The following is a 12,667-nucleotide window of genomic DNA, read 5'->3' as shown; positions in this document are numbered from 1 at the left end:
CACTGGAAAAACTTTTTGTGTACAAGTGAAAGTGAAAGTCACTCAGTCATGTCTGACTCTTTGCGACCCCATGGACTTAGTCTATGGAATTCGCCAGGCCAAAATACTAGAGTGGGTAGCCTTTCCCTTCTCCAGAAGATCTTTCCAACCCAGGGATCAGACCCAGGTCTCCCACATTGCAGGCTGATTCTTTACCAGCAGAGCTACAAGGGAAGGCAGGTACACCAAAGCTTGGAGAATCATGGCTCTTGTCTTTCAACTTTTAAAAAATTGTATTTATTTTTAACTGAAGGATAATTGCTTTATAGTATTGTGTTGGTTTCTACCAAACAGCAACATGATCTTTCAACTTTTTATGAAAATAAAATTTTCACTACTCATAGCTTTTCATTTAGTACTATATGACAAGTCCTCTAATGATACGACAGTGAGCAAGCTGGAAGTTCCTGAGGCAGGGGTGTGGTGCTGCAGGAAGATAAACCCCAAGAAAACCAGCAGGGGACTGAGAGACTGGAGCTTCAAGGCAGCCAGAACAGCAGAGGTGCTCCTTCGGTTGAGTTCCTGTAGGAGAAATCATGAAAGTACATTTTCTACCCTACTTCTGGGCCAAGTTCATCATGGTCTGATCAACTCCTTTCCTGCTGTGTGAGAACTCCAATTCCTTTTCCTTTCTTTTGAAAAGAAGTCACACCTCAATTTTGCAAGTCAGAAGCAAACCAATCTATTGTAACCAGAAAGGAATAAAGGATTGTGGTTAAAGAAAGTAGTGGGGAGGGCAAGCACCTTGGCAGAAGATGAGAATTCTGGTCCTCAGGATTAAGTAATGATGGCCATCCCTTCACAACAGCACATATAGACCACTCTTCTGTTTTACTTGATGATCCCTTTCTCAGGGCTGTTTCTTCTTATGTAAATATTAAGCCTACTGCTTCTTCTGGGGAAAGCTAAGAAGAGTGAATACTAGGAATTTCAGGTTACATCATGTGTTTCTCTAAGCATGAATACTGTAGTGAGTTGCCATTCCCTTCTCCAGGGGACCTTCCCGACCCATGGATCGAACCCAAGTCTTATGCATTACAGGCAGATTCTTTGCCTCTTTAGCTAGATTCACATTACTTAGGGAAAATAAGCTTCTCTGAAAATGCCTCATTTACCTATCATCTGCTATTCCAGTGAAAGTGAAAGTGAAGTGAAGTCGCTCAGTCGTATCCGACTTTTTGCAACCGCATGAATTATAGCCTACTAGGCTCCTCCCTCCATGGGATTCTCCAGGCAAGAGTACTGGAGTGGGTTGCCATTTCCTTCTCCAGGGGCTCTTCCCGACCCAGGGATCGAACCCGGGTCTCCAGCATTCCAGGCAGACGCTTTAACCTCTGAGCCACCCAAGTAAACATTCCAGTGAAGGGCTTAGCATTAATTTTCTTTTGCGGTTTTGTGACAAAGACTCTCTCCTCTATCAAAATTTAGTCAAGCTCCCCTGAGCCTTCCTTTAGACTAACTCTTAGCCTTGGTTTGACCATTTTGGGCCTTCCTAGCCTAGTTGTAGCCAGAATTCTGCTAAGTCAGTTTAGGGATAATCCTTTTACCCTGGATGTCTGATCATCCTTGTACCTGATCCCCTACAATCTCCCAGATGACAATTGATCACCTGGCCTGCCTTCAGCAATAATCCTATTAATTCAGTTTAGCAAGAATTACCCCTTCTTGGTAATTTTCCATCCATCTCCCCCAGCCTTCCATAGCCATAAATCCTCAGTTATCTTTACAATATTCTGAGTTGTGTTTCATCTCTCTTCCCCCCATGGCAATAGTCTTCACATCTATTGCAAAAATCCTGAGTAAAGTCTTCTTTACTGTTTTAAGTGTAAGAATAATTTTTCTAATTCTTGGCAAAAATATTTGTTCTTTTATGATAAAAGCAGTTGAATAAATGAAACATATGTTTGACATCTTGCTTAAACCAAATTCTGTGTGTTTGTGTGTACATTATATAAATGTACGTATACCTATATACATATGTATATGTATATCATCGATATATATATATCAATATACATATGTATATCATATATATATCTATACCTATATACATATGTATATCAATCAGAAGATTCCTAAAAGAATGTCAAAAGAAGTAATTTTAAATATTTTTTATTACATATTACTACTTTCAGGGTAAAATTCTAAACTGTTAGCAAGTGTACAAAATCTTCTTGATTAGCCCTTTTCCTCCAAGCCTCTTACTTTCCACCCAGTTGGAACAGTGTTCCACCATTTCAACTTTGTGGGCTTCCCTGGTGGCTCAACAGTAAAGAAACTGCCTTCAATGCAGGAGACAGGGCTTTGATCTTTGGGTCAGGAAGATCCCCTGGAGGAAGGCGCGGCAACCCATTCTAGTATTTGCCTAGAGAATCCTACATACAGAAGAGCCTGGCAGGCTATAGTCCATAGAGTTGCAAAGAGTCGGACTTCATGACTGAAGCAACTTAGCACACACACGTGCACTCCAACTTTAGTCTAAATATCCAAGGCATGAAAACAGGCCATATTAAAACAAAACAAAACAAAACTGTAGGTATGTGCCACCCAACATGGGAACCATTAGGCAAAAATGACTATTACATTTAAATTAAGTCAAGTTAAAATTGCCTCAGTCACAGCAGCCACATCTCCAGTGTTCAATGTGTAACTATGACTATTGGCTGTCATATTTGTTAGCACAGATGGAGAGGATTTGCATTATCTATCATCGTTAGAAAATTCTATAGGATAGTGCTGATCTATATAATTCAGGCTTGCAGGAACAAAAAATGTAGACAGCTCTCATAGCCAGGCTTACAGTGTGGAGAGTGTTTCATACCAACTTATATTCATTTACTCAAATTTAAGGCTTGTTGTGGCACGATCTGTGAATCCTTTCTTGGTTCCCCCAGCACAAATTAATCAACATTTGTTTCTGTTGCTTATACGATGTTTTTGTTTTCCTGGCTGTAAATCAGAAACCTAAGAAGCAGAATCCGTTTCTAAATCTATAGGAATAAGCAGATAGAGTGAATGAAGAGTTTTGTCTCTGTAGCATGAGTTTAGCAAAATACTGGTGACTTTGGGAAAGTTGGATCTTTGGAGAAGGTCCAAATCCTTGGCTTTTTCGCAGGTGTGCAGCTGTTGCTGCTAAGTCACTTCAGTCGTGTCCGACTCTGCGACCCCATAGATGGCAGCCCACCAGGCTCCCCCATCCCTGGGATTCTCCAGGCAAGAACACTGGAGTGGGTTGCCATTTCCTTCTCCAGTGCATGAAAGTGAAAAGTGAAAGTGAAATCGCTCAGTCATGTCTGACTCTGCGACCCCATGGAGCCTACCAGGCTCCTCCGTCCACGGGATTTTCCACGCAAGAGTACTGGAGTGGGGTGCCATTGCCTTCTCCATCACAGGTGGCATAGATACTGACAAATGACATATATCTGTTTACAGATACTGAAATTGAGGCTTAGGAGTTAAAAATACCTGCCTTAGCATTGATGTGAGCATTGGTTTAATAAATCACTTAGCTCTGTGCATGGCATATAAGTACTTAATATTTGGTATCATTTAATCTAAATTTTGCATTCCTTATTTTTTTTTTTAATTATTGGGATATTGGGGAGGAGGTCACGTTAATATTTTATTTAAAATAGTTTTTAAAGAATCATTTTGATGTTCAAACCAAGATAAGAGTTAGTAATGGGGAAAGGGTGCTTTGTTTCTAGCTTGAACTTAAATCAAGCTTTGCTTTAAGACTTGTATCCAAGTTGGACACAAAGGATGATACTTCGTGGTCAGAAAGACTTGTGTTTAAAAAAAAATTCAAGAGAGATAGATCAAAATTATACTTTAAGCATTAGAAAGGAGGCAATAGTAATATTCTTAATATATTAGACACAGAGTCATTGAATAAAGTCTCAGTGATGCAATAGATGTTCCTTCTTTCAATTTTATCAGTTTGCAAAATTCATGAGGTTAATAAGTATTAAAAATCTCATTACTGTACCATATCAAATAGGGATGTAGCTCGAGGGTGTAATAAACTAGTTCTATTGTTGAAACTCCATCAAAAAGCAGGACTGCACTTACCAGCATTATAAAAACCTCTATATCTCTCTGCATACAACTTTAACAAAAAATATTACATATGGGGTTTCTGAAAACTCACAATTCAAATCTTGAAACTCATTGACTTCACATATAAAGTTATAGCAGGTGGCTATTAAGAGTTTGAAAGAGATTCACTGTCAGCAAAGTGCTATTGGTCTAGTTGTAGATATACTGGGAATTTACATCAATAGCCATATTTTGCTTTTTTTTTTTTTTTTAAATCTTGTATAACTTTGCTGAAGCAATAACGGTTCCAAGTATTTTGCACAGTGCAACTGTTACCCCCTACTTCCCATAGAGATTATATATCAATATTGATAGGGTTTAATAGCTGCCTACTCCTTCTCAGGAAGAACTGAGGAAGCCTCAGTAGCATTTACTTATATTGACTCTATTAACTTCATGTTCTATTCTTCCTCCAGCTCAACCTGGGAGCCTCCATCACCCTCAGTTAGCTACCAGCTACACTATTGCCCTTCTTAAATGTCACTTTGTTTTCATATTTAATGGATAACTTAAGATAAATTACCCTAGAGATGGATGTGAGGGGCCCTACTTGTAAGATACAAATTGGGGGAAAATCCTAAATAAAAATATAAGCTACATTGATAGTATAATGAACTATTTGTTCATCTTCCCTTAAGTTATTCCAAGTACAGCAGGCAGGGAAGGTAAGTTTGCAAGATATATTGCTTTGCTACCCATGATGTTTGCCTCCTAGAGCACTCATAATTTTCAGGTAGCAGCTCTGTTTCCACCTATGATCTCAAATTGGTTAGGCTCTTATCCCAGGTGATAAATTATAGTTTTGCTAAAGCACTTAGATATCTATTTCCTCAGATTGATATAAGTAGGGGGAAAGAAGGTCAGGAAACATGAATCAGTTTTGGCAAATGAACTATATTGCTGTTTAGTCTCTCAGTTGTGTCCAATTCTTTGTGATCGCATGAACTGCAACATGCCAGGCTTCCCTGTTCATCATCATCTCCCAGAGCTCAATCAAACTCATGTCCATTGAGTCAGTGATGCCATCCAACCATCTTGTCCTCTGTTGTCACCTTCTCTTCCTACCTTCAATCTTTCCCAGCATCAGGGTCTTTTCTAATGAGTTGGTTTTTCACATTAGGAGTTAAAAGTATTGTAGCTTCAGCATCAGTCAATACAATGAATATTCAGGACTGATTTCCTTTAGGATTGACTGGTTTGATCTCCTTGCAGTCCAAGAGACTCTGAAGAGTCTTCTCCAGCACCACAGTTGAAAAGCATCAGTTCTTCAGTGCTCAGCCTTCTTTTTGGTCCAACTCTCACGTCCATTCATGACTACTGGAAAAAATGTATCTTTGACTAGATGGGCCTTTGTCGGCAAAGTAATGTCTCTCCTTTTTAATATGCTGTCTAGGTTGGTTATAGCGTTTCTTCCAAGGAGCAAATGTCTTTTAGTTTCATGGCTGCAGTCACCATCTGCAGTGATTTTGTAGCCCAAGAAAATAAGGTCTATCACTGTTTCTATTGTTTCCCCATCTATTTGTCATGAAATGATGGGGCCAGCTGCCATGATCTTAGTTTTTTTGAGTGTTGAGTTTTAAGCCAACTTTTTCATTCTCCTCTTTCACTTTCATCAAGAGAGGCTCTTTAGTTCCTCTTCACTTTCTGCCATAAGGGTGGTGTCTTCTGCATATCTGTGGTTATTGATATTTCTCCCAGCAATCTTGATTCCAGCTTGTGCTTCTTTCAGCCCTGCATTTTTCATGATGTACTCTGCATAGAAGTTAAATAAGCAGGGTGACAATATACAGCCTTAACGTACTCCTTTCCCAATTTGGAACCAGTCTGTTGTTCCATGTCCAGTTCTAACTGTTGCTTCCCAACCTGCATATAGGTTTCTCAGGAGGCAGGTAAGGTGCTCTGGTATTCCCATCTCTTCAGAATTTTCAGCAGTTTGTTGTGATCTACACAGTCAAAGGCTTTGGCATAGTCAATTAGGCAGAAGTAGATGTTTTTTCCTAGAATTCTCTTGCTTTTTCTATGATCCAACAGATGTTGGAAATGGGGTTCTTCTGCCTTTTCTAAATCCAGCTTGAACATCTGGAATTTCTCGGTTCACGTGCTATTAAAGCCTAGCTTGGAGAATTTTGAGCATTACTTTGCTAGCATGTGAAATGAGTGCAATCGTGTGATAGTATGAACATTCTTTGGCGTTGCCTTTCTCTGGGATTGGAATGAAAACTGACCTTTCCAATCTATGGCCACTGCTGAGTTTTTCAAATTTTCTAGCATATTGAGTGCAGTACTTTAACAGCACCATCTTTTAGGTTTTAAAATAGCTCTGCTGGAATTCCATCACCTCCACTGGCTTTGTTTATAGTAATGCTTCCTAAGGTCCACTTGACTTCTCACTCCAAGATGTCTGGCTGTAGGTGAGTGATCACACCATCATGGTTATCTGAGTCATTATGATCTTTTTTTGTATAGTTCTTCTGTGTATTGTTGCTTCCTCTTCTTAATATCTTCTGCTTCTGTTAGGTCCATACCATTTCTGTACTTTACTGTGCCCATCTTTGCATGAAATGTTCCCTTGGCACCTCTAACTTTCATGAAGAGATCTCTAGTCTTTCCCATTCTATTGTTTTCCTTTATATCTTTGCATTGATCACTGAGGAAGGCTTTCTTATCTCTCCTTACTTTTATTTGGAACTCTGCATTCATATGGATGTATCTTCCCCTTTCTCCATTGTCTTTTGCTTCTCTTTTTTTCTCGGCTATTTGTAAGGCCTCCTCAGACAACCATTTTGCCTTTTTGCATTTCTTATTCTTGGGGATTGTTTTGATCACTGCCTCCTGTACAATATTACAAACCTCCATCCATAGTTCTTCAGGCACTCTCTCTATCAGATCTAATCCCTTTATTTGTCACTTCTACTGTATAATCATAAGATATTTGATTAAGGTCATACCTGAATGTCCAGTGGTTTTCCCTACTTTCTTCAATTTAAATCTGAATTTGTCAATAAGGAGTTCATGTTCTGAGTTACAGTCAGTCCCTGGTGTTGATTTTGCTGACTGTATAGAGCTTCTCCATCTTCAGCTGCAAAGAATATAATCAGTCTGATTTTGGTATTGACCATCTGGTGATGTCCATGTGTAGAGTCATCTCTCGTGTTGTTGGAAGAGGGTGTTTCCTATGACCAGTGCATTCTCTTGGCAAAACTCTGTTAGCCTTTGCCCTGCTTCATTTTCTACTCTAAGGCCAAACTTGCCTGTTACTCCAGATATCTCTTGACTTTCTAGTTTTGCATTTCAATCCCCTATGATGAAAGGGACATCTTTTTTTGGTGTTAGTTCTAGAAGGTCTTGTAGGTCTTCATAGAACTGTTCAATTTCAGCTTCTTTGGCATTAGTGATTGGGTCATACACTTCAATTACTGTGATATTGAATGGTTTGCTTCGGAAATGAGCAGAGATCATTCTGTTGTTTTTGAGATTGCACCCACGCACTGCATTTTGAACTCTTTTGTTGACTGTGAGGGCTACTCCATTCCTTCTAAGGGATTGTTGCCCACTATAGTAGATATAATAGTCATCTGAATTAAATTTGCCAATTCCAGTCTGTTTTATTAGTTCACTGATTCCTAAAATATCAGTGTTCTCTCTTGTCATCTCCTGTTTCACCACTTCTAATTTACCTTGATTCATGGACCTAACATTCCAGGTTCCTTTGCTGTATTGTTCTTTACAGCATTGGACTTTACTTTCACCACCAGACACATCCACAACTTGGCATTGTTTCCACTTGGCTTAGGCTCTTCATTCCTTCTGGAGCTATTTCTGCACTCTTCTCCAGTTGCATATGGGTACCTACCAACCTGGGGAGTCCATTTTTCAGTGTCATATCTTTTTTTTTTTTAATTTTATTTTATTTTTAAACTTTACATAATTGTATTAGTTTTGCCAAATATCAAAATGAATCCGCCACAGGTATACATGTGTTCCCTATCCTGAACCCTCCTCCCTCCTCCCTCCCCATACCATCCCTCTGGGTCGTCCCAGTGCACTAGCCCCAAGCATCCAGTATCGTGCATCGAACCTGGACTGGCATCTCGTTTCATACATGATATTTTACATGTTTCAATGCCATTCTCCCAAATCTTCCCACCCTCTCCCTCTCCCACAGAGTCCAAAAGACTGTTCTATACATCAGTGTCTCTTTTGCTGTCTCATACACAGGGTTATTGTTACCATCTTTCTAAATTCCATATATATGCGTTAGTATAGTGTATTGGTGTTTTTCCTTCTGGCTTACTTCACTCTGTATAATAGGCTCCAGTTTCATCCACCTCATTAGAACTGATTCAAATGTATTCTTTTTAATGGCTGAGTAATACTCCATTGTGTATATGTACCATAGCTTTCTTATCCATTCATCTGCTGATGGACATCTAGGTTGCTTTTTGTCTTTCCATACTGTTCATGGGTTCTATAGTAGATCATTTCCATTTTTACTCAGAAAGGGAAGCCTTTCTCAGTAAAGCCTTGGGAGGGATAGACTTTTATTCCTTCCTCGTCTTTTCTGCCTAGAAGTCAAATGAGATGCATGGAGGTCATCTTGCTAACAGGTTTAAAAGCTTGTGGACAAAAATCCGATATTTTAAAGATGAAGGAAAAAAGAGCCTGGGCCCATGAAATTGATATTGAGCTTACCTCTAGAGTTCTATGTGAGAGAAATAAACCTCCATTTTAAAAGCACCTCTAAGCTGGATTTTCCTATAGTGGGAAGCATTCCTGGGTGATTCAGTAACTGACAGACATTAGTGTTCTAACGTAACAAATTATTTTCTGTGGCCAGAACTTTATTTTTAGGGTTGGAATCCAGTGCTTTCCACTGTGGCTTGCTCTGAGTAGACAGTAAAACTTTGTCTAAACCATCATTTTAGTCAACTTGGGCTGCTGTTGTAAATTATCAAAGACTATGTAGCTTAAATAACAGATTTATTTTCTCTCATTTCTGGAGACTGGAGTCTAAGAACAGTGTGTCAGTGAGGTTGGGTTCTGGTGAAGGCTCTCTTCCTGACTTATAGGTGGCCACCTTCTTTCTCCTCACATGTCAGAGAGAGAGAGAGAGATTTGATGCCCCTTCCTTTTTTTTTTCCTTTAAGAGCACAAATACCAACACAAGGGCCACATTGTCATGACCTCAACTGAACATAATTATCTCTCAAGGTATCATCTCCAAATACCATCATATATGGGAGATTAGGTCTTCAGTGTGTTTTGGTGGGGCATACTTTGATCCATGGCAATATGCAATCTACACTATTTTTACTTCTAAGCTCTCAGAGGGCCTTGTATTCATGAGGCATATGTGAAGAAACTTATATATACATCATTTATATGGTGAGGTTATTGCCTGTGCTGGCTTCATACACTTGTTGGGGTGTACATGCCAAGAGGGGACCTGCTCATGCTTATAGGGCTTGCTGTCATCCAGGGCATCATTGTACTATGTTGCTTCCTTATGAAAGTCAGTCACCCAGCTTTTCTTCCTGGCCTCCTGTATTGTTCACTTGGTTCCTGTCTTCATTCTCATTCATCTACCCTGTGGCTAATCACCACCTCTAAGTATATGGGGTATGGATTTCATAGGCTACAGCAAATGAGAACATGCAACCTTATGTTTTTTTCAGAACTGATCTCATCTTACTGAGTCCTCAGTAGGTCTGAGATAGACATAAAATATTCTAAACACTTGAAACAAGTCATCATTGTTTCAAGTTGAAACAAGGATAAATCCAGGATTTTACCTTTCTTCTGCTTTTATTTCCTGCGGTTCCTGACTAGGATGACCAGGGCACCGGGAGAAATGAAAAAACTCATAGCGATGTTTGGAGATCCTGAACAGATGATGCTGCCTGTACCCTGGCTTGGTCTGCAGTATGCCTGTGCCTTCCATGTCCCTTTTGCTGGACAACCACAGTAGTATTTTTACTGAGCTCCACACATTGACATTTTAATATGTGCATAATTGGTTCACTATCCAAACAATACATAAGGATGTAAAAATAGGAATTTCATGTCTCCTTCCCAAGCTCTAGCCCTACTACCAGGAGGCAACGACTTAATACTAATTCTATAGTTTGCATCATAGCTTTAAAGCTGAAAAGAAATAAAACAATGAGTGTTTAGACAGGATTTATTGTCTCTGCTGGGAAAGATGAAGAATTTACTAAATTTACCCAACCTCTTATCTCTTCTACCAAATCTGTTAATTATAGTTACATAAAAGATTGTAAATGTCAAAGCTTGATTTAAAAATAAATTATAACTAAGTCTTCCATGCTTTGGTTTAGAGATTCATCCCATAGATAATGAATGGCATTTATCATATTATGTAAATGTTCTTTTAAAACTAGTTATTATGAATGGATTCTTTCAGAAGTAGGCAATCTTAGATTATTGAAACATTGCTGCTTTTAGGAGACTTTTCCATGTTTTAAGGTCTAATGTAGCCATTAATTTCTTTTTCTCTAACTTTTCTGGTTCTGATAACTATTCTCTCCCTCAGACCTAGTGTTGGAACGTTGCTAGACCCAGGGAACACTGCATATCCTGTTTTTTGTCTCTACCATTCCCATACTCTGAGGAACATTTAAGTGAAAGTGAAAGTGAAGATCGCTCAGTTGTGTCTGACTCTTTGTGACCCCATGGACTATACAGTCCATGGAATTCACCAGGCCAGAATACTGGAGTGGGTAACCTTTCCCTTCTCCAGGGGAATCTTCCTGACCCAGGGATTGGACCTAGGGATTGAACCTGTGTCTCCCACATTGCAGGTGGATTCTTTACCAGCTGAGCCACAAGGGAAGCCCAAAGGGACCTTTAATAGAGGGACTATTCATAGAACACCTGATTGGGTGTGTCAGTTTGTTCTTATTAGGACCCTTTTAAGTCTAGTCTCAGTCAGTCTATTCAGTTCAGTTCAGTTCAGTCGCTCACTCCTGTCCAACTCTTTGCGGCCCCATGAATTGCAGCACGCCAGGCCTCCCTGTCCATCACCAACTCCCGGAGTTCACTCAAACTCACGTCCATCGAGTCGGTGATACCATCCGGCCATCTCATCCTCTGTCGTCCCCTTCTCCTCCTGACCCCAATCCCTCCCAGCATCAGAGTCTTTTCCAATGAGTCAACTCTTGGCATCAGGTGGCCAAAGTACTGGAGTTTCAGTTTTAGCATCATTCCTTCCAAAGAAATCCCAGGGCTGATCTTCAGAATGGACTGGTTGGATCTCCTTGCAGTCCAAGGGACTCTCAAGAGTCTTCTCCAACACCACAGTTCAAAAGCATCAATTCTTCAGCACTCAGTTTTCTTCACAGTCCAACTCTCACATCCATAGGTGACCACAGGAAAAACCATAGCCTTGACTATTACTCATGTGTAAAGATGCAAATCCAAAATTTTCACTCAGAACTTTGATGTACTGAATGCAAAATGACACAACAAAAATGATACATTGTTGTCACTAAAATATCTGTAGAACTGTTACTTACAAAGGCATTTCTTTATGTAGGATGGTATAATTTAGAAATTCCAAAAATAATAAAGGTCTCTGTGTTTAGGTATAACTCATATTTCGTTCAATCTATTCAGTATGTGGGGGATCCTTTCCATCAGTTTGCCTTAAATTATATTTTTAAAGCATTATCCAAAGTAACACATTTATGGACTTAAAGTTTGACAGGCTTAAAAAAAAACCAATGATCTCTTTCTCTGCCCTGTACCTCCTATTCCACTAGTGTGCCCTAACCATTTTATCTGGAATTTACCTATGCAGCGATGGTTTCCTTCTAATTCTTTATCAGTTGGGATATTGTATCTTATTATGGATGTTGATTATTTAGTCCAGCTTCCTATCTCTGGCCTTCTCATGAGTTTCTCAACATCATTATCAGTCAAAGGAAGATAGCATATGGGCTATAAAAATATTGCTCTCTACTGAGCCAGGTAGTATACTATAATGAAGATTCTCTTTTCATACAGTGTTTTTCTATTTATCTATTTCTTAAAAAGTTCAGGTGAGCAGTTGAATACCAACTGATGTTTTTCTAAATGCCAAAATACAAATCCATCAGCTCCCTTTATTTCTCAGATAACTTCCTTTTGTAGCCTCTGTGTTCTGGCACCATTTGAGATTGATAATTCTCTGAGTATAACTTATTACTCATCTAGTGTTTTCCTTCTCTGATCTCCAGTGTTTGAGCTTCCATTTTATGAATCATCTATCTTAGTTTTTGCTGTTGTTGTTGTTGTCATTGTTTATAACCTTGATTTGACAGAATCCATCCTCCAGTAGCATCTGAAAAAAGGCACATTCAAGGTATATTTTAGTTCTATACCTGAAAATGTCTTTTTCAACCTGTATTTCTCTGCCTATACAAACCACCCATCAAGTATGAGTGTAGAACAATATATTTTTTTTTCCTCAGAAATTTAAGGGCATTGTTCTATTGCCTTAAGGCATCTAGTGTTGATGTCGAGAGTTCTG

The sequence above is a fragment of the Bos indicus x Bos taurus genome, chromosome 10, assembly GCF_003369695.1.
Source record: "Bos indicus x Bos taurus breed Angus x Brahman F1 hybrid chromosome 10, Bos_hybrid_MaternalHap_v2.0, whole genome shotgun sequence".
Lineage (NCBI taxonomy): Eukaryota > Metazoa > Chordata > Mammalia > Artiodactyla > Bovidae > Bos > Bos indicus x Bos taurus.
Note: the sequence above shows the minus strand (reverse complement) of the source record.